Source organism: Ctenopharyngodon idella, chromosome 3 (assembly GCF_019924925.1).
Source record: "Ctenopharyngodon idella isolate HZGC_01 chromosome 3, HZGC01, whole genome shotgun sequence".
Lineage (NCBI taxonomy): Eukaryota > Metazoa > Chordata > Actinopteri > Cypriniformes > Xenocyprididae > Ctenopharyngodon > Ctenopharyngodon idella.
In genome coordinates this window covers 52,629,184-52,652,565 of record NC_067222.1, presented here as the reverse complement: position 1 = coordinate 52,652,565, position 23,382 = coordinate 52,629,184, and the positions used below count along the sequence as shown (strand labels likewise).

Below are 23,382 nucleotides of genomic sequence, written 5' to 3'. Positions count from 1 at the left end.
ACGACAGCACAGAGCACAGCTACGGGACGCACTATACATGCCTTCGTACCCACATGACATCTTCTCAGTAGCAAGGGCAACAAATGGAGATGCAACAATCACTTTCAAAAGAGGAAGCAGTCACATGGTTACCAAAGACGGTAGCAGGTTTGACATCCATGAAAGTGGAAATTTGTATTATTTGCCAACCATAGAAGAGAGTGTTGACCAGTGCAAAGTGTGTCATGATTTACAAACTTGGCATGAAATTCTGGGACATTGTAACTACGAAGATGTACAAAAGTTACAAGGTGTAGTCAGAGGCATGGAGATAAGAGGAAGCACAGTCAAAGAAAATCAGTTATGTGAAGTGTGTACACAGGGAAAATTCACACAGACAAGAAACAGGGAGCCAGACAGAAAGGCAAAGAAACCCTTAGAGCTGATTCACACTGATTTGGCTGGCCCCATGCCAACACAGAGCAAAGAAGGACACAGATATGCACAGTCTTTTACAGATGACTACTCAGGTACTATGTTAGTATATTTTCTGAAGTCTAAAGCGGACACTGTACAAGCCACAGAAAAGTTCTTGGCAGACATAGCACCTTATGGAGAAGTAAAGTGCATCCGTTCAGATAATGGCACTGAATTTACGAGTCGTGACTTTCAAGCACTGTTGATAAAGAGTAAGATTAGACATGAAACGTCTGCACCTTATTCCCCTCACCAGAATGGTACAGCAGAGAGAGGTTGGAGAACACTCTACGACATGAGCCGATGCTTACTGATAGAAAGCAAGTTACCAGATGAGTTATGGAACTATGCTATGCAAACATCAGCTTATGTGAGAAACAGGTGCTACAGTCGACGTACGAAGAGAACGCCATATGAGTTATTCACAGGCAGAAAGGCAGATGTTTCCAAAATGCAGAAATTTGGATCGATATGTTTTGCTTACAAACAAGAGAAAGGCAAATTGGGCTCTAGATGTGAACAGGGTATTTTCATCGGCTACGACAAAAACAGTCCAGCTTATCTAGTGTATTATCCTAACACAAAGAAGGATAGGTTGGTGAAGTTCGCAACCAGGACAACCAAAGAAAGAGAAACACAAACGTTCGAGTCACACACAGAATACGAGGATGAAAATTCCAAGAACATTGGCAGAGAAATCAATGTTGATGAAAATGTGAAGGATGAAGCAGGACAAGGCATACAAAGTGGTGTTTCTGAGACTTTGTCTGAACAGACTGAACCCGCACAGTTAGGAGAAACTACTGAGATTGTAATTAGAAGGAACCCACCAAGAACCAGGAGGTTGCCAGCTCATCTACAGGATTTTGAGATTGGGAATGTGGAGGACAAACTGCAAACATGCATAGACTTTTGCTACAGAGCAGTATGTGATATACCGCATACCTACCAGGATGCCATAACATCAGCCAAATCAAGGCAATGGAAAAATGCCATGGACAAAGAAATGCAATCACTGGAGGAAAACAAGACCTTCACACTCACTCAGTTGCCACCAGGAAAACAGCCAGTTGGGGGCAAATGGGTGTACGCACTCAAAAGAGACATTGATGGATCTGAAAAATACAAGGCAAGATTCGTTGCAAAAGGATACAGTCAGAAACAAGGGACTGACTATGATGAAACATTCTCACCCACAGCTGACATGACAAGTGTGAGAGTGGTTGTGCAGAAGGCGGCACAAGAAAATCTAAGCTTGCATCAAATGGACGTTGAGACCGCTTATTTGCATGCACCAATTGATCATGAAATTTATATAGAACAGCCAGAAGGTTATGAGCAAAAATCTGAAACAGATGCAAAGCTAGTATGCAAGTTAGAAAAGTCTCTATATGGTCTTAAACAATCTGGCAGAAACTGGAATGCTGTGTTACATGTATGTTTGACTGAGAATGGTTTCATACAAAACCCAGCTGATAACTGTGTGTATACAAAGGAAAAACAAGATGAGAAAGTAATCCTGATAGTGTGGGTTGATGACCAAATCATAGCAGCTAACAGTGAAAGTGTTCTGGAAAGTGTAAAGAGAATGCTCACTGAGAGATTCAAAATGAAAGACATGGGAAGGTTGAAACATTTCCTGGGCATAGATTTTGAACAAGTAGAGGGTCTAGTCAAAATGTCACAGGAGAGATATGTGAGGAAAATACTAGATCGATTTGATATGCAAAACTGTAAATCTAGGGAAACTCCTTGTGAACCAAAGCTTGATTATGCAGAAAATGCAGAAAAAATGAAAGAGCCAAGGAAGTTCAGGGAGGCAGTGGGAAGTTTAATCTACTTGTCCACTTGCACAAGACCAGATTTAAGTTTTGTCGTCAGCAAACTATCTCAGCATTTTGCTGAACCAACAGAACAACATTGGAACACAGTAAAACGTGTTCAGATACCTTAAAGGTACAGCAGATCAGGAACTATGCTTCAGAAGAAATGACACAGAGAGACTAGGTCTAAGAGTGTATACTGACGCTGACTGGGCATCAGATGCAAAAGACAGACGTAGTACTTCAGGATACTGTGTCAGTCTTAGTGAAGGAAGTTCTTTGATTTCATGGAAAACTAGAAAACAACCAACAGTGGCATTGTCTACTTGTGAAGCAGAATACATGTCCTTAGCATCAGCCATGCAGGAATGTATCTACTTAGAGCAGTTACTCAAGAGTATGGACACATACCAGTACGCACAAACGAAAGTGTATGAAGACAACCAAGGGACCATTGCACTAGCCAGAAACCCAATCTGTAGGCAAAGGTGCAAACACATTGATATCAAATACCATTTCATAAGGGAAATTGTAAATGGTGGCAAGGTAATCTTGGAATATTGTCCCACAGAGAAAATGGTTGCTGATATTATGACAAAACCAGCCACTAAGCAAAAATTAAAGATGTTCGCTCGAGACATGTATGGCACTTAAGTGTGTGAAAAAATGTATGTTTACATTTATGTCAAAGAGAAGTCTTATTTTTTTTTATTTTTGTTTTTCTCGTTGTAGTTTTTCAGGTAACACAATGAGCCAAGAGCGAGCGGGGGTGTTAAAGTATTGCACTCTTACACATTGTATTACGGTATCAGCCGAATTGCCTATTGTTTTATTTAGAGGTATTATGGTTTGAACGTGATGACGTTACATTGTGACGGAAGACGCTGTTATGTTGTACTGAGCTGATGCTCGTTCAAGTTATGCTGAATAAAAAGCTGCTGAAGAGAGAAATAAGCACTGAGCAACGTTTCGTTTGTTTTCCACAACCGAGTGATGGCGAACTGCGCACTCAAATTTTAACAGAATGCCACAGAAATATAATTACATCACTACACAAAAATAATAGGTTACACTTTAGTGTAGGTATAGTTTATACACATATAAACTATTAACTATGAATTTTCCCTCAATAAACTCCTAATTTACTGCTTATTAATAGTTAGTAAGGTAGTTGTTAGTATGTGGTAGTATTAAGCTGTACATAATGACTAAAAGGTGTTTACTGTACATTCAGTTAATCATTAATTACTAGGTTATTTTTGTTTATTTATAGCATAAATGTGTATCTTTCAAATGTTTAATAATTTGTAAATAATGGCTAATATGCCCAACTATATGTTAAGTTAATCATTTATTACTATTGTGTCCTTGCTTAACTAATGTATAATTCAGGACCCTTAAAATGTAAAGTTAACCATTAATTACTAGTGTGTTCATTCTTAATCTTAATGAACAAGTTAATCATTAATTAACACCTAATAATGCATTATTTTAGACCCGTAAAATAAAGTTTTACAAAAAAATTTCTCCATAACAGTTTTTGCAGTCCTCTGCCAGCATTTTGTCAGCTGTTTACCCTTCATTTCCCTCATGTGTTTCTCCAAGTCAAGATGAATCTTTCCCCTCAGGTTAGTTTTTATTTGCTTTTGTTTTATTTTTTACTGAATAAAAAGCCCATCTACTATTCACAATTAAGTCCTCGCCTCATCCCTTTACCCACAACCATGACACATCCATTCATGGTAACTGAACTCATAATGTTTGTTTTTCTACCAGAATGCTGTATTGCTTGAGCTACAGTATTTCCTGTGTGATGATCTTATGACCAGGATGTGTACTCAGTGTAAACAGGGATCTTTCATTTCTGCAGTTGGGTAAATTTCAGTTGTGTTTAGTTTTCCTTTCATTATTTAATGTGTTTTTAATAATACAAGTGTTTTTACATGATTCTGGCTTAATTTTTCTAAGCCAAGTGAACACTGCACAGTTTATTACAGATCTTTATGATCATTGCTTGTGAGATTGTATGAACACTTCTGACACTGCCAGAATTTCGTCAGAGATAAAATTTGATTAGAACGATCATTAATCGGCTGTCGGCGAACATGTCAAACTAGCGATCAAGGACAAGGAATTTTTTCACAAGAACATTTTTAGACCTGGCTTTCCTCACCAACTTCTCTGACCGTTTTTTATTATTCCTACCTGCATGAGTAGTCCAAGGTACCATGCCTGTAGATGTTGTTTCAGAAAGCTTTCACCACATTTGTGGAGTGGGTGCTGGTGAACAATGGATCGACTTTCACCATCTGGCCTGCAGAGGGCATCACCAGCCCCCTGCTGCACAGATATGATGCCAGTGCCCACCGCAGATGGAGAGTTTAAGAGTGCCGTGATGCACAAGCCACCACTATAATGAACACTGAGCCTACCATCGCCAGGGAGCCCGAGCCCCCAGGAGTGTCTGACCAGGTGTGTGAACCGGCAACATTCTGTGCCACCGTAGGACTGCTAGTGGTGTTTGAGGGAAAGAAGGAAGACCCTGGCTACACTCCTTCCACTGAGGGTGAGCTGAAGCTGACCTCTGCAATATATATTTTGACTTAGAAAAGGATGCCTACCCATGCTTACCTGCTGGTCCAGTCTAGCTTGAAGTCGTGTTTCTGCTAGTTCTGCCCAGTTCATAGTTTCCTGTGCCCTTCGGGTCTTATGGTCTCCAGCGACGTCCAGAGAAGTGAACCCCCCAGCTTTGCCTCCAGTCGGTGATCCCATCACTCCACTTCGGCCCGTTGACCTGTCGGCTCTGCCTTGGCTCCTCCCTCCCTCGGCTCCTCCCTCCCTCAGCTCCACCAAATACAATCTTCGCGACAGCTCCTCCGGGCTCCCTCATCCCTCCGGCTGCGCCTTGGTCAGATGTCACTCTGTCTGCGCCACAAACTTCCGAGCCGTACAATGCTCCATCTTTCCACCCATTTGACTTCATTTGGCTCCGCCTGCTCTATGGGTGCCCGCCTGGCTATTCCTGATCCTGGCTCCTCTCACCGCCATCACCACTCGTCTCTCCTGCCACCAACTCAGTTCCATACTTTCTCCTGCTGCATGTCCTCCTACAGAGCGCCCACTCTCTCCCCTTGGTTGGACTATTACGGAGTGAGGACATGCCTTCCCAGGGAGAGCCAGGGGGCATACTGTAATGTGTATGTTCTGTTTTAGTTTTCTTTTTAGTCTGTTCCTGTTTTCCTGAGTTCTAATTTAGTTTCCCTGTTTGATAATTAGTTTCCATAGTCCCTAATTTTCACACACATCTCTTCTGTTTTACCTTGATTACTCTCCATATATTTATACCATGAATCTCTTCATTGTTTCGTAATGACAATTTAACATAGTTGTGTCTGTTTATTTCTCTTATGATCTCCTGTGTATTTCTGGTTGGATTTATTAAAGGGTCATGAAACCCCATTTCAGCAGCAGTTAGTTCTCACCATAGTTTTGAAAAATACTACAGAAGTGGGCGTGGTTAAGCTGCGGAGTGGAGGGGGATGAGGGGAGACTGACAACACAGCAACGGCTTCTGATTCAGACAGTTTTATTTCGCTCTCATTAAAAGCATCAAAGCTTTCCACAAATGCTTGCTGCAAATTACTATTACATGCAACACAATATACACATGGTATGTGCTATAATTTAATACACATATCAATGCGCAGCCATTCGCATTTTGTTCTCTGCATCGGATATGAACACGCTGTTGCATCTTTGATAACTTTTGAGACTTATTTTGTGGCGGTTTTATAAGCTGTTCGATCGGTTAAAGGGCCATAAAGACCAGTTGCATTCACAGTGTGGATGAATCGCGTTTGTGTCGAAGACACAGATATTGAAGAGAACTTGTGTGATGCAGAAACTCTTAAAAAGCATAAACAAACACTCGGTTTTGATCCATTAATGCATCTCTCACTTACTGTATGTGATCTCACTGTTTGAAGCACCTGTCAGAGGATGAATAAGGCCGAAGTCTGACTTTATTCCATTATCGTAGCTCTCTCGAGAAAAATGCTTGCCACACACAAACATTTTTGATGTGTGGGTAGTTGATGGCCAACCAACTGCCGGCAGGCAGTGTAGCCCTGGCAGCATTGCGGGGAAAGCCATGCAACACATCAGAACTTTTACACCATGAAAACAAACACTTGCAACTCATGAATGCTTCTCTCATCTACTGCGTGATCTAACAGTTTGACATATCTGTCATTTGAAAGAACCATGTGATGTCTTGAATAATTAAGAGGTGGTGTCTTCTCATAGGATAAGAAAAATAATTATGAGACACCGACGCGACATCAAGGTACTACAGTGCACCGCCATGTCACAACCTGTGAAGTGGACACGGTTTACATTTTAAACCTGGAAGATGAAAGTAGTGAAAAAAATCTCAAAATTAACCACTTTCCCCCTACAATTAAATCTAACAGATGCTAACATTATATTCAATGATGTTCAACACACATACCTCTGTTCAGAGGTGTAAAGTACTTGAGTAAATGTAATTAGTTACTGTACTTAAGTATCTTTTTGGCTACTTTGTAGTTGCACTGAGTATCAAAGATATTGGCAACTTTTACTCTCTACTTGACTACATTTTTGAGCAAGTAAATGTACTTTTTACTCCACTACATTTGTGATGAGTAATGCAATTACAAATTACATTTTTCATGGCACCTAACTTTTTCTGCAGCAGTTTGTTTCTGATATAAAGAAGCGATATCACCATATAAGGGCATTGAACGTACTATATCTTGTGCGTTTTGCCTTTACTCACCCAAAACTTGTCAACAAGGATACGTTACATGAATGCGAGTGCATTAGCAGGTAGTTGCTGATGGCAGATGTTTTATTTATTAGATGAGGAAATGACTGCAGCTGGGGATGAGGCTCAAACCAGCACATACAGTAGACTTTTACTGTTTAATTTTACCCAACATTGTTTTATTTATCCACTATATTGACAAGACTGTTTTGAAGGATATTGGTTTACTTATGGGCTTTCTGTGCACTTGAGCTCAACTGAGACTTGAGAGTTTGTAGACGTTTAAAAGGTTGTTGTGTCGACCTTGATTTATTGCAACATTGAGGTGTTCAGTTTTATTTTGATTTTAGAAAATAAACTTGATTTCACATCTTACAAATCAATTGTTATTTTCACCGACATGTCTCTCAGGTGTTGAGGACTAGTGCATCTTTGAGCCTACATTCAGCATGAGTAAAATACTTAAAGTATCTGATTTTAACAGTACTTAAGACTTTTACTCAAGTCATATTGGAATTGGTTACTTGTAACTTGTAGTGGAGTCATTTTCGATGTAAGGTATCAGTACTTTTACTCAAGTATGGTTTTAAGGTACTCTTTACACCTCTGACTCTGTTAAAATCTCAGAAAATTTAGTTTAGAGTTTCATGACCCTTTAAAGACTATGTTTGTTCCTACTCCTGCTTCATGCATTTCAATACAGTCACAGCCATGAAACTTACATCTTCTCACTTCAAAATTAATATATATATATATATATATATATATATATATATAATTTTAATTACATTTACAAATTTTGCAATTGGTTTATCCAAGGTGACTTACATTGCACCGAATGTACACATTCATTAGAATTTAATGAATGTGTACATTCGACATCCATTAATGGAAACCAAATTCATGAGTTCAGCATTTCTACCAGAATGCTGTACTGTTTGAGTTACAGTATTTTATTGAAGTGTAATCAAACACTGCAGTATGTGATGATCTTATGACCAGGATGTGTACTCAGTGTAAACAGGGATCTTTCACAGCAGTCAAGACGTGACGCACACAAAAAGTCTCAAGTTTTACATCATCAATTCATGACACGTTTGATGACTGTTAGCTGCTTTTACATGTGGGATAGAAATGGTGACTAGCAAACAAAAACAATCACTAGTGTTAATTTTGAACATGGATCTTCTTGCGAAAGAAAAAAAACACTGGGGAAAAAAAGATGCTTGTGTGGAGCAAGTGGTGATTTGTTTTTGTCACTAATTGCTGTATCAGGTTCTGCGCTCCTATTGGTTTTTTATTTGACGTTTCCATAGAAGTCATGACACTGCCAGAATTTTGTCTGAGGTAAAATTTGATAATAACGATCATTAATAGGCTGTCTGCAAACAACTTGAGTCACAATTTTAAGGACTTGAGACTTGCTTGACTAGATGAACAAAATGACTAGACTTGACTTTGACTTGAGATCCAATGACTTGAGACTTGACTTGACTTGAACTGTATGATTCGAGAATGACTTTATAACAACTAAAATAATAAAATTACTTTTATATAAATATCCATTGCATCAATTGATAAACAGAATGTAAGCTACGGAATCACCAACATCACAGTCTGTGTGATTGAGTGATGCTGCACAAGCACAGACAATACAGATTGAGCGCGGCAAATACAGAGGGTAGAAAAAAACTCACAAGATCGTTTCTTTAGGATATTAATGCTTCAAAACTGACCATATTCATAAAAGAAGATTTGCTCTATGCATAACAACTGGAAAGGGATATCAAACATGACCATCACAACCTTGAACTTCATTCAGCACTTCAAAAAGTAAGCTAACCTGATCGTTATAGTTCATTTGATTAAATCTAGAGGTCAAAACAGCATGCCTCTTTATACAAGAGCATACATTTTCAATCGTAGCTAGGCTGTCAATAGATTACAATAATATTTAATAATGGTTTTGTTATTAACGTGATGTAAATTCACTGACATTTGCCAGTTTCTTTTTAAAGTGCTTTAATGCCAAATACGTCGCTCTTTCTAATGAAGAAAAACAATAGACAGAACTGATACCAGTGTTTTATTGATGTTTCTAAAGCATGTTCAGGTGTTATGTTAGAATATTAGCATGATTGCAAATATGATATTGATTTTGTACAACTGTTCAACAGTAAACAAAAAGTTGATATTGTGATGTGACATTTTAGACATAATATTGTCAATATTCTCTGTTTTTGCTCTATTTCTCCAATGACAGTTCCAAACAAGCTACAGCGAACGCAATTTTTGGCAAGCAGCTTCATTACTGTGGTGTTTCGTCACTAAACAAATCCAGGGGGTTAAATAAATTGATTCAGTGAATCAGTGGTCCAGTAACTTGCTTTGTTCCAGAATGAATCTGCTATTTTGAATGAATCAGTTGAATGAATGCTTATATGACTCACTCATTAAGACAGTGGCTGCGTCCGAAAACTGGAAAACGCTGCCTTCTGAGGACACATTTCAAGGTAGGAAGGCATCAAAGCACGTCCGAACTCATAACATTTAGCTTCACATCCTGTTTCCTGAGATAACTTCATCTGATCGATTTTTGAAGGTAGCATAGATGTGTCCTTAGCTGCCTTTGATATCCCACAACCCTGTGCTTTCCATTCTGTGACAGTTGAGCCAGAAAAATAAAGATGGTGTCCGAAAGTTCCGCTTGTGATTAAATGTACATTTTTGACCAACATTTTCCACTTTTGATGTCATTTTCTAGCGAGAAATTACTACTGTAGCAATTAAATATTTCTTTAATTCTCACTAATGCTCACGCTATATTGCTGTAGATCATTTAACCCTTATGCTGCCTCAGAAGTGTGCCCGAAATCCGTTTCATGAGGTGCCTTCATGCACAAACGCTACCTTACAAGTCATTGTTTGATAAGGCAGCGAGGCAGCTACCTAGGTTTTCGGACACAGCCAGTGACTTGCCACTACCTACTGGCAATATAATATATTATATATTAAAAGTATAATTTATTACCCCCCCACCCCCATTTTTCTATATTTAAAATTAAATATTTAAATTAATCTCATAACATTATTTACGCAGTTATAATTGCACTGTAATGCATTCACCTCTAAGATTACATACACATTAAAGGTCACATGGCATGAAAAATTCACTTTATGAGATTTTTTAACATTAAAATGAGTTCCCCTAGCCTGCCTATGGTCCCCCAGTGGCTAGAAAAGGCGATGGGTGTAAACCGAGCCCTGGGTATTTTGCTTCGCCTTTGAGCGAAGCATGACAGTTGCTCAGTGTTTGGATGTACAAATGAACACCTTAGTATTTTTTAGTTCCTTCATCCGAGCCTATGAAGAAACAGTGGGTTAATTTTATTTCCTCTGGTAATGCGCTGATACAGCTTCCCAAAGTTTTGCATGTCTGCGCCACAGATTTCACCGAAGACTGTTTCCTCAACGTGGGCCAATATAGCCCAGTTATTGTCGCTAATATAAAGTTAGATAGCATCAAGTATGTGTGTGAATAGCTACACACACTGTAACGCGAGAGTTGTAAATTTTTTTGTTGTTTGGATAACCGTTCTGCTGTTGTTGTTATGGTGCACGCAATATCCACATTTCCAGATTGCAGAGCTTGAGGTAATTGTAATAAGAAAGATTGTAAAAACTTTTAAGATTTATGAAATATAAAATATGTAAACAAATAAATGATGTTGGCATGGTAGCACATTTTCCACAATGGGCACCTATCCAAAAAGGTATTTGTAATAATGGCAGAGGTCTGACTAATATAGTGGCGCTGGTTAGTGTCTATAGCTGATAATTATATATATAATATATATACACAATAGCAAATCAGAGCAACATGAAAAGCCAACAACGTAGGCTAGCATTAGCTACATGATAACTGTAACAGCATACAGTGGGTATGGAAAGTATTCAGACCCCCTTAAATTTTTCACTCTTTGTTATATTGCAGCCATTTGCTAAAATCATTTAAGTTCATCTTTTTTCCTCATTAATGTACACACAGCACCCCATATTGACAGAAAAACAGAATTGTTGACATTTTTGCAGATTTATTAAAAAAGAAAAACTGAAATATCACATGGTCCTAAGTATTCAGACCCTTTGCTGTGACACTCATATATTTAACTCAAGTGCTGTCCATTTCTTCCGATCATCCTTGAGATGGTTCTACACCTTCATTTGAGTCCAGCTGTGTTTGATTATACTGATTGGACTTGATTAGGAAAGCCACACACCTGTCTATATAAGACCTTACAGCTCACAGTGCATGTCAGAGCAAATGAGAATCATGAGGTCAAAGGAACTGCCTGAAGAGCTCAGAGACAGAATTGTGGCAAGGCACAGATCTGGCCAAGGTTACAAAAAAATTTCTGCTGCACTTAAGGTTCCTAAGAGCACAGTGGCCTCCATAATCCTTAAATGGAAGATGCTTGGGACGACCAGAACCCTTCCTAGAGCTGGCCGTCCGGCCAAACTGAGCTATCGGGGGAGAAGAGCCTTGGTGAGAGAGGTAAAGAAGAACCCAAAGATCACTGTGGCTGAGCTCCAGAGATGCAGTCGGGAGATGGGAGAAAGTTGTAGAAAGTCAACCATCACTGCAGCCCTCCACCAGTCGGGGCTTTATGGCAGAGTGGCCCGACGGAAGCCTCTCCTCAGTGCAAGACACATGAAAGCCCGCATGGAGGACTCCAAGATGGTGAGAAATACGATTCTCTGGTCTGATGAGACCAAGATAGAACTTTTTGGCCTTAATTCTAAGTGGTATGTGTGGAGAAAACCAGGCACTGCTCATCACCTGTCCAATACAGTCCCAACAGTGAAGCATGGTGGTGGCAGCATCATGCTGTGGGGGTGTTTTTCAGCTGCAGGGACAGGATGACTGGTTGCAATCGAGGGAAAGATGAATGCGGCCAAGTACAGGGATATCCTGGACGAAAACCTTCTCCAGAGTGCTCAGGACCTCAGACTGGGCCGAAGGTTTACCTTCCAACAAGACAATGACCCTAAGCACACAGCTAAAATAACGAAGGAGTGGCTTCACAACAACTCCGTGACTGTTCTTGAATGGCCCAGCCAGAGCCCTGACTTAAACCCAATTGAGCATCTCTGGAGAGACCTAAAAATGGCTGTCCACCAACGTTTACCATCCAACCTGAAAGAACTGGAGAGGATCTGCAAGGAGGAATGGCAAAGGATCCCCAAATCCAGGTGTGAAAAACTTGTTGCATCTTTCCCAAAAAGACTCATGGCTGTATTAGATCAAAAGGGTGCTTCTACTAAATACTGAGCAAAGGGTCTGAATACTTAGGACCATGTGATATTTCAGTTTTTCTTTTTTTAATAAATCTGCAAAAATGTCAACAATTCTGTGTTTTTCTGTCAATATGGGGTGCTGTGTGTACATTAATGAGGAAAAAAAATGAACTTAAATGATTTTAGCAAATGGCTGCAATATAACAAAGAGTGAAAAATTTAAGGGGGTCTGAATACTTTCCATACCCACTGTACACAAACAAACCAACTAAAGTACCGTATCCAGACACAATATTTTAAACTAACCATTCGGAGACGTCCTGCTGTAGCCACTGAGTTGCAACTTCTTTATCCGGTGCTTCTCCATCCAGATCAGATTCTGGGTCAAACTGAAAGCTTGAACAACTGCAAGTCTACAAGCCATTGCGATACATCCACTGTCAACATTAGCGCATGGTACTGGCTGCAAGCTGGTTAAGGCCACACCCACCCTCCACGTTGCCCCGCTTCTCTCCTCCTCGTTAGCATTTAAAGCTACAGACATAGAAATGGCACGTCCTAAGGAAAGCTCATTGTGGGACTGGCTCGTAGTGGCTGAAATTCTGCACCAAGGCTGAATTTCGGGAAAGAGACTTCAGATACAGTACAAGGAACCACTTAGGCCTATATAAAAGCATCCAAAAAGCAGCATGTCATGGAACCTTTAACTTGATTAGAGAAAAATAAATACCCCTAGAGATCAATTTAAGAGGTCAAATATTGAACCTTAATGAGAAAAGTTAATTTCTGTCACTTCCCTGTAGTTGACATTCCATAAAAAATATGAAAGTTAAACATGACATTTACTATAAAACCAATATAAATGCCAGAGGTGGGGGACTCGAGTCAGATTTAAGTCGCAAATCTCAGGACTTGAGACTTGCTTGACAAATATTAATATAAGACTTGACTTTGACTTGATATGCATGACTCGAGACTTGACTTAGGCTTGAGTTAAATGTCTCGAAATAACTTACATTTTCGATGAATTAAAATGTTTTTGAACATGCTGCAACCTAACCACGTGACAGAGCAGAGCGAGCTAACGGACAGTTGTGACTGAAAATGGAAGGCACTATGCAAGACGGTGCTAAGAAGAGAAGAACAGCACTATGCAAGGCCTGCAATGCGAAGCTATGCGATACAACCACCACCACCACTTCGAATTTCATTCGATCCTTCAAATCCCATAAAAAATTTTAAGTAACAAAGTCAGTCCCACTGTTTTTAGCTAACGTCTTGGCTAGTCAAAGGTTATACTAGTTGTGATAGACTTAAGTTAACATTTTGGACGTGTTAAGAGTTGATAAAAATTATCCAAGGCACTCAAATTGTAAGACACAGACGGGAACAAGAGGGTAAGTATAAAACAGGTTGTTTATTGATAGACAGAGGCACGAACACATGAATAACACAGGTGAGTAGTTGGTTGATATGAGCACATTGGGTAAAGTCACTTAGCTGAACGGTAACAGAGTTCTTTCTCTTTTGCTGTAGATTCGACGAGGGAAGACAGGACCAGACGAAGGAGTGGAGACACAGAAACATCGTAGGAGAGGTAAGGAGTCCAGGTATGTACAAACAAGACCAGACACTTAAGTGCAGGGAGTGAGTGTTTCTTATAGTGCTGGTGTGATGAGGTGCAGGTGCTGCTGATCAGTACTCTGGTGATTGGGAACGAGTGGGCGGAGCGTGGAGATCCAGTGACGATGTGTTGTAAGTGTTGGTGGTGGGAACTGACTCTGTGACACTACCCCCTCCTCCACGGGCGGCTCCTGACGACCGGATGGGGCGACAACGACGGAGTCTACCTCGACCCCAAAGAGCAGGACGGTCCGGATGGTCTTGTTGGAACTGTGTTAGAAGAGAGGGGTCGAGGATGTCGTGACGGTTGACCCAGGAACGCTCCTCGGGGCCGCAGACCTCCCAGTCGACAAGGTATTCCAGCGCAGGACCCCGTCGTCGAGAGTCGAGAATCGCCCGCACCCTGTAGATGTTCTCCTCCTCAGCGATGTTGGGAGGAGGAGGTACCGCATCGTCACCGGGATCTGTGGAGGGAGGAGACAAGAGTTCAGTGTGTGGCTTAAGTAAGGAAACATGGAATGAACCGCCAATGCGGTTACTTTTCTTGAATCGTAGATCCCTGAATTTCTAAGAAATTCTAATTGCATACTAAGAGTGGTCACATTAAAGGGGTCATGACATGAGAAATCAAATTTTCCTTGAGCATGACATATAAGAGGTCATCATACTATAAGAATATCCTGTAAGTTTTAGAGCTGAAAACTTCCTTGTTAGTCCAGTAAAAGCTTTAATTGACACCAGACCCAGCAAACGACAGGATTTACAAAGTGTGGATCTATGACGTCAAAGGGCAGCAAGCACCTCCTCTGCAGAAGAAAATCAACGCCTACTTCATCACTGCCTGTTTAGCCCCGCCCACCAATAAAGTGGTGCTAAACCAGATCGAGCTACCAAGCAATAAACATGCCGTTGAGGATGAGAAAATATTGTGCAGTGCCTGGACTCGACAGTAACAACATGTAAGTAACTGTGTTAATTCTAATGCCTGATCTGATATTAATGATTCATGTACAGTCAGATGATCTTTGTCTGTGTGTCAGTAAACCAAACCAGTGACTAAATGTCAACTTGCGTTGTTTCTCTTAGTAGGATGAAAATAATCAGTTATTTAACGGTGATTAAATTATATAAAGAAAGCAATCAAAGAAAGTTCCCTTTGCAATTGTTGGAGCAGCGCGCGCTGAAGCTGTCAATCAAACAGCGTGAGTTTATCAGTGACTGAGGCGCAAAACTCCCGTTTTATTCAACAAATCTTTTAGTTATATCGCGTTTGCACTGTAAGTGAATATGAAAGCATTTGTTAGTGTACAGAAATTGAGTTGCAGTGACGAGATCACTGCTTTCATGCGCTCAACATGTCTGTGATCGACTACAATGTTCATCACTGCAACCTTTCATGACACGATTTATAATGCAACACTTTTCACGATTAGTTAACCTCAGAGCTGTAATAGTAAAAACGCGCTAAAAGAGAGAGTAATACTTGGATATTTTCATATGCAAAGATGTCAGCCAATCACAGCAGTGGGCGTTTACACTGAAGTCTCACAGCAGACACGCCCCTTAAAACAGAGCGTTCAAATCAGAGGGCTAAAATCAGGGTAGGAAAAATGCCTTTTATTCATGAATTATGACAATTTTGGACGTAAAAAGAATACTAACATTGTAAGTGTACCCCAGAAAACATTATAAAACAATAAACCAACGCAGTTCATGACCCCCTTTAAGATTGAAAGTGCACATTGTATGCTGGCCCCAAAACCGGGTGCCAAGTATAGGCCACAGCCACTGATTGTCCGGTTCCTGTGGTGACAAGCAGAGGGTTCTCGATGCCAGCAAGAGACGATTGGTGGATGGAGATTTGCGGTATTAGGACATCAAAGTATCATTCTACCAGAATTTTTCGGCTTCAGTGATATGGAAGAGTAAAGAATTCAACGCGGTCAAGCAGCAACTTCGAGATATGGGTGCTCGCTATGCAATGCTGTATCCAGCCAAGCTATGAGTCAATATTGGAAGAACCCTTAAAGTCTTTGAGACGGCGGCTGCAGTCTCGCAGTACCTGGACAAGAGCGACTCGAACTCCAGCACCTGATCTTTATCAGGCTTTCTGACATGTGGGTAAAAAACTGATCTGGCTTCATGCACCGTAATATGCAGCGACGTGAGTTCTAGTTTGCATACTTTATTTTCTGTTCTCTCTTTTCTGAGTGACTGGGACTGTTTTAATAACTTTATTTTGCATTTTGGGTGTGTATTACTTTTCTGTATTGTTGCTACTGGGGATTCAAAGAGAGATTGACCTGTTTTTGAGATGAAGATCTTTCCCCTTGATGTGGGGAAATGGCCCCTTTTTTCTTGTATTTTTTCCCTTTCTTTCCACATTGCCAGTTTGGCTTGTTTTACTACATATAGAGTAAAAATGCATGTTACCTTTAGTGTAATCCTAGACTGAACATAAACAATTACTTTTTAAGACAGCTATTCTCATTGCTTTTCCAGAAACGTGTGAGGAAATTGAAAATGTGCTGGCAACTGGGAAAAGATTCGAGTGCCAAAGCTGCTTGATAAAAGTCCACCAGAGAACAAAACTTCAGAAGGGAAGGAAGCTAAGGATAATGCTTTAAGTAACATGAAAAGACTGCAAGATGAACTCCATTAACTGAAAAATCTAAAAGCCTCATACTTGTGTTACTTGTATTTCCAGGCATCCCAGAAGGCGAGCATTGAGGAAGGAAAGCAGACCTTTCTGATGGACATTTTGAAAAAGAGACAAGCCTTGAAAAGGAAGCAACCACTCTTTCCTCCTCATTCTACACCCAAAAGGGAAAAAACGTATTGTGGATGAGATATCAAGTGAGAGTGAAGATGAACTAATTCCAAAATCAAAATTTGATGAACTTGAGAACAGATACAAATCTCTTGCCCGGAAGTATCAAGAGGCTATTGCTGAAGGGAAGGAACTGAGAAAATTGAATGTTGAACTTCAAACATGTTTAGTAGCCAAAATCCTTTCTGGTAATTATTATTATTATTAATTTTTAGCACCACACTCAAGCTGATTTTGTCTGCCAATTATTTTTACACATGCACACATAATATTTGAGACTTTATGTTCCAGGAAGCAACACATCTCCACCCTTCATCCCAGACCTTCCAGTGACAACTGGTAAGATTTTGTGCAGCATAATAAAAAATAATAACAATAAAGATTACAGGGAATTGCTCATTGAACTGAACAAGGCCCAATTTATTTTCTGCAGTGTTTGTAGAAATATATAATTTTTGCATCTGAGGTTACATTGTATCTTTCAGGTTGCAACACCACTGCAGCTACTACAAAATAGTACTATTCCTGAACCTGTTGGAAGTACAGAGAGTTTACCTGTAGCTAAGCCAAATGAGTCCTCCAGTTGTGTGCCTGAACCTGATAACAGACATGTCCCTGTTATTTGCGAACAGCCCACAACCACACTAACAAGCCACATCACTACATGATTAGGGAGATCAGTTAGGCCACCTAACAGACTTATCTGTGAAATTGATAATCAACAAATTGTCAGAAGTGATTCACACAGTTAAGCTCAAGTTATTTTTCAAGGAACTAACTTTGTTGAGTTGATCAGGAACATTTTTGTGTAATATGTCTGAGTGTGAATGATGATTCATATCTACGAGTCAATTGTAATGTTAAGAGGTAGACACTGAAATTAGTTTCTAGCATTGTTGGCACTGAATATTTTGAAGAGCAGAGATACAATTGTATTCTCTTGGAGTGTGTAGACTGCACCTCCTATAGTTTGTGTTAAGTATGGGACATGGTACCATTCCATTCTTACGCACTTCCTAGGAAGAGAATGATTTTCTGTATTGTAAAACTCTTATACTCACATCTGTTTTATTTTTTTCCTGCAAACTTTACTGTATATACTGTTTGTTGCATATGCTGGTTCTAGCCCAATGTAGCAGAATTTAAGGGGGATGTATGTAACGGAGTTTAAAAATATTGTTGTTAATTTCAGCATAAATTGGGGAAACTAGCCATTGGCTGTTGTCACTCGCATTTGTGCACATGATATTGTGGGGCGGAGCTATGTAATCAGAGTCTCATAGCTTGTCTTGCTGGTAAGTCGCATCAATGATTAGGGATGTGCCGAACAAAGCTTTTGAAGCAGTATGGCTTTTACAACAAACTGCATCGGTGCTTCGAAGCTTTTGAAACAGTGCTCTACTTCACCATCTGGTGTTCAATAAAAATTCCTACCTGTGTCATTCAGTTTTGCTTGTTGGGATGTCATTGTAAGGTTTATTTGTAGCTATATTTATTAACCATATATGTCATTAGAAAGATGGTGGCACGTGTGTGTGCAGCGAAATTTCATTGCATTTTGCACAATACACAATGACAATAAAGACTTTCTGTTCTTTCTTGCATCAAACTTGTACATTTTCACCTTCTAAATAGATTGTTTAATACACCAATAAATAAGGTCTGTGATTTTTTCATTGCACCATTTTTTGTGTTCCTTACAAAACATGCATATATATATATATATATATATATAAATAAAACACACACACACACAAAGGCGCAAATGCAATTTCATATTTTTATTCAAGAATATTATTTGTTTTACTGTGCTGGAGCTTAAGCGGCTCCTAACTAATCACGTCACCAGCTTTAGAAAATATTTGTTCATTTGAGCCCGCCGTGATGTGTCAGTGAGGTAACGAAGCTTCATTTCCACAGGTCACGTGACAGCCTCATTTCAAGCAATGCTCCGGAACACTGTTTCGAAGCACTAGTGTATCGAAAACTCGAGACGTGTGTCGACACTGGGTATCGAACTACCCATCCCTATCAATGATTGCTCTGTCTTAATAATTAAGTTTGGATCGTTTTCAAGGCCAAGTTTGAACTGTAAACTGCACACAAGTTTACTTATTTTGTCTGTCAGCTCCTAGTTGTGTTAATCGAGTCAAATATGTGTTATTTGTGAGGATAAGATGAAGAGTGTGTTAATGGACTATATGCACGAAGCGTTCTTTAGAACTTCCGCATTAATATAAGCCAGCTCAAAAACTTCCGGTGAGATGTCATTTGCTGGTGTGTTGAGCATCAGTAGTGTAATACTTAGTTTATAATCAGAATATAGTCACTTAAATAGTCAGGCATAGCATTAATTTAGTTATTCAAACTTAAGACAGCATAAAAAATAAATAAATAAAGACGTACCTCAGTGTTCCACCTCTGCTAAATTCAATTCAACCATCAGTTTTTACACTTTTATGTGAAAAAAAGCTTCAAAAATTAAATATTTATTGTGCACTTTAGTTAGATTAATTGAATAAAATGTGTTTTTACAAGTGTGCTGAAATCATTGATCTTGCGCTGCACTGACTGACAGCTACGGTGATTACAAAGGGAAAGTGCGGTGCTCGCTTTCTGTGTAATTCATTCACAAGAAAAGTTATTGTTTTTCTTAAGATTTTGTGAGTACTTCATACTTCACATTGACAAAATCTATTTTTAAACCTAGTTATTTTATAATGTTTAATATTTAGTCAAAAACGAAGTGAAAAACGATTAGAGGAAATGGCTGATATATGCGCAAATAAATGCTACTTTGCCGCCACCTGCTGGTTAAAGTGGTAATTTTTGTCTTTTTTATTTTTTAAATAAGTGTTTTCTATCAAATGTTGAATTTCCTACATTTTTAAACGTTCGGTTTTACAATGGGGACAATTTTAGAAGGATGAACAAATAATGTTTGTGGTCATCACATTAAAAATAACATTTGAAGTGCTGGGGAAAAAAAATGTGTGTGTCTAATTACAGACACGGCGTTTTGAAACGGTCCCAATAGCTTCGTCTTTATTGCAATCAATAAAACTGGTTTATTAGCAAATTAGGTAAATGTGATAACTGCATTAAAATATGGATACAACATTAAAAAGTCAACCATTGATGGTTTTGTGTTGATGTACAGCGAGTACAGAATGAACAGCTAAAGTTCACCAGAAATGTCCGAGCTGGCTTAACGACAACCAGGAAGTAACCGTGCATATAGAGGGTATGCACGTGATGTCACGGTCGACCGTTATGACTGCGGTCACGCCCACTGAGTGGCACAAAGACTTGAGTGGCAGCATTGGTTTTCAGTGTGAATGCCGCGAAAAACACAAACACTTCCAAAACGGGAAGGAGCTTTTTGATTGACTGTACAAATAGCTTTGACACAAAATCTGAGGTATATTTTTACAGACTGTTGAAAGCTGCAGAAAAAAGAAGTAAATGGATCACTGCAATTCACAGAAACAGCTGGACACCAGGAGAAGAAACATGGATTTGCAGTTATCATTTTGTGTCAAATTGTTGGATCTTGAGGTAAAATCATACCGTATATATTGTATTGTTATATATTGTGTTGACAACTCATCAATTAAATATTTACCATCTTATATTCTGCATAATTGGGTGTTTTTAAATAAACACTGACAAAAACAAGTTTTAGGGCTGGACAATATGACGATATATAACACTGATATAAGTGATCACTCGGATTTAGACCTACCTATATTGTAGTTATATAAAATATTCACAGGCAGATTTGCTTTATGTATTTCCCCGGCGTCGAAATCAGGCAAATATAAATGTCAGGAAACACGACTACCTGGCTGCATGTCAATATCCATTGATTAGGTTTCTTTGACATGTCATAAGGAACACTTTCGAGCTCAACCTTTAGAGTAATCATTTGTTTTACTTGCGTTTTCAGTTTCCCCTATCAAATCTAGTCATGCAGCAGGTTCTTTTGCCACTCAGTCCAGCTGAGGGAGCGCGTTCCGGCGGGAAAGTGACGTCAATGCATACCCTTTACAGTCCATTGGCTTGCTTGTAAACTCCGAACTTCTGTTTATTTCATTTAAAGGGGACCTATTATTCCCTATTTTACAAGATGTAAAATAAGTCTGTCCCCAGAGTGTGTATGTGAAGTTTTAGCTCAAAATACATCACAGATAATTTTTTATAGCATGTTAAAGTTGCCACTTATAGTGGTTGATCAACAATGAGCCGTTTCAGCGTGGGCCCTTTAAATGCAAATGAGCTGCAAGAGAGCTAAGAGGGCGGAGCCTCAAGAGCTCGTTCTCCCCTGTCAGGATTCAGTCAGTCTGACCCACTCTAGATGTATTGCGCATCTTATGATGTATTTTATCTTACTCATGCTGTTCACTTGTCTTAATCAAATAGATGAAATTAAAAAATAACATTATAATAGGCATATTTAAATATAAATATGAAACTAAATATATATATATATTTAAATGGCTACCAACACGTATAGTACAGTAGTACAGAGAAATGTCATGTCGTGATCAAGAGTGGATCATGAGTCGAGTCGGATCAAGCAGAATTTATTTTTAACCTGATAACTGTAGCTCCTGGGCGATCCGCTGTAAAATATCATCTCGGACGACCCTATACATTGTACACACTGCTTGACAAATCATAGAAAAAGTTCAGCGAGTTTAACCCTAGTGAAAAAAAGTATGTTAAGTATACTTGCAGCAAGAATAATTATTAGTATATTTCAAGTGTGTTAATGATTAGTTAACTTAAAGTGTGCTATTTTGAAACAACTAATTTTGTACAAAGTATATTTTGGTTGTAATTAAGTTGTATAAAAGCACAACTTTAAGTATATTTAGTGTACTTGTGTGTGCTAAATTGGAACAACTTCAAGTATACTTAGTACACTTTAAGTATATGCCTGTGTAGGGACTAATTACATGCTTGATTAGTGATATTAAAGTGTACTTAATTTGTGTTATAAGTATACTTTATTTGTGTTATAAATATACTTTGTGTTATAAGTACACTTTATTTGTGATTTAAGTACATTACAAATTAATTAGGAGTGTCTTCCGAACACACAAGCAATATACAATGAATATATTATTTTACAGGTAATAGTATATACTGTATGCTCAGTACCTTTGGCTTATTCCAAATACTAAAAATTACACACTTTACAGTCAATAACAATACACTTTGTTATTACTTATACTTTGTATAATATAGTCAATATTTGAAGCGGATCAAAACCTTTAATTAAAGTTGTCCTAAAACCTTCTTCTTAGGACAACTTTGATGAACTTTTGATCCACTTCAAATGTTGACTACTGTACTTTGAATTACATAATCTCACACAATACAGTATTATAATTGTGCTACTATTTTGTCACAGACACGCCAGGCTCTACACTCACCCAATCACAATGCACTCCCTCTCCTGAGTATTAACAAGCCACACCTGACGCTCATCTGCACTCATCACCACAGCCACATAAAAGACACTACAGATCACTCAGTCACTGTCCGGTCTCGTTTATGCATACATGCTGTTATGCTTACCTCCAGGACTCCTCGAAACGACTACTTACCTGTCTCCAGTGTCTCCTGTGATCCCTTGTGTCTCCACGTCTCCTGTGAGTTCCAGTGTGTTCGTCTGCTTCTCGTCAATCTGCATCCCCGCTCCCTGAGAAAACAAAGACAAGTATCAGATCCAGTATCACGTCTCGACAACACATTCATCTGCTCCAACTCGCCTGCACTCTGCTTGCACGCTCAGTTGTTCCTCAATAAACCCTGTTTACACTTACCTGTGTCTCCGCTCCCTTCTGTTCGTAACAGAAGACCGGACCAACACCGACTGAAGTAACAACATGAGCACTCCGGACCCGATTCAAGACCTGGTTGATGCACTTCGTCGCACTTTCACCGGCACTTCCACGACAACAACACCAGCGAGCACTTCCGCATTCACCGCTGCATCTCCTTCACCACCTGCGGTCGCCAGTCCCATGGCCAAACCGGCGCCCTTCTCTGGTCTGGCAGAGGACTGCAACGGTTTTCTCTTGCAGTGTTCGCTGGTCCTGGAGATGCAACCACACTTGTACCCGGATGATAGATCTAAGGTGGCTTTCATAATCTCTCAACTCAACGGAAAAGCGCTTCGATGGGCTGAACCTCTCTGGAATTTAAATAACCCAGTTGTATCGTCCTTGTCGAGTTTTACTACACACTTCAAGGAAGTTTTTGGAAAACCCGCTTGGGATTCGTCGATTGGTGAGAGATTATGCAATTTAAAACAAGGTGCACTAACTGTGTCTGATTATGCCCTCCAGTTTCGTACCCTAGCTGCTGCAAGTGGCTGGAATGAACAGGCTTTGATCACCACCTATCGTCAAGGCCTCGATCCACGTGTGCGGTTGCATCTCGCTGCATACGAGGACTCCATCGGGCTCGAAAAATTCATTCAGTTATCCATCAGATTCGCCACTCGTATGCAGCTGTGCCTAGAAGAGCACCAG

At 39.5% G+C, this 23,382-nt stretch overlaps 1 long non-coding RNA gene across 1 annotated transcript; it reads left to right on the top strand.

Annotated features, from left to right (window-relative positions):
• Nucleotides 1-13,822: 13,822 nt before the first annotated feature.
• LOC127509002 (uncharacterized) lies at nt 13,823-18,518 on the top strand. The gene is made up of 3 exons (XR_007929086.1): nt 13,823-17,025; nt 17,129-17,176; nt 17,323-18,518. It is a non-coding gene; the product is annotated as an uncharacterized LOC127509002 (long non-coding RNA).
• Nucleotides 18,519-23,382: the final 4,864 nt, after the last annotated feature.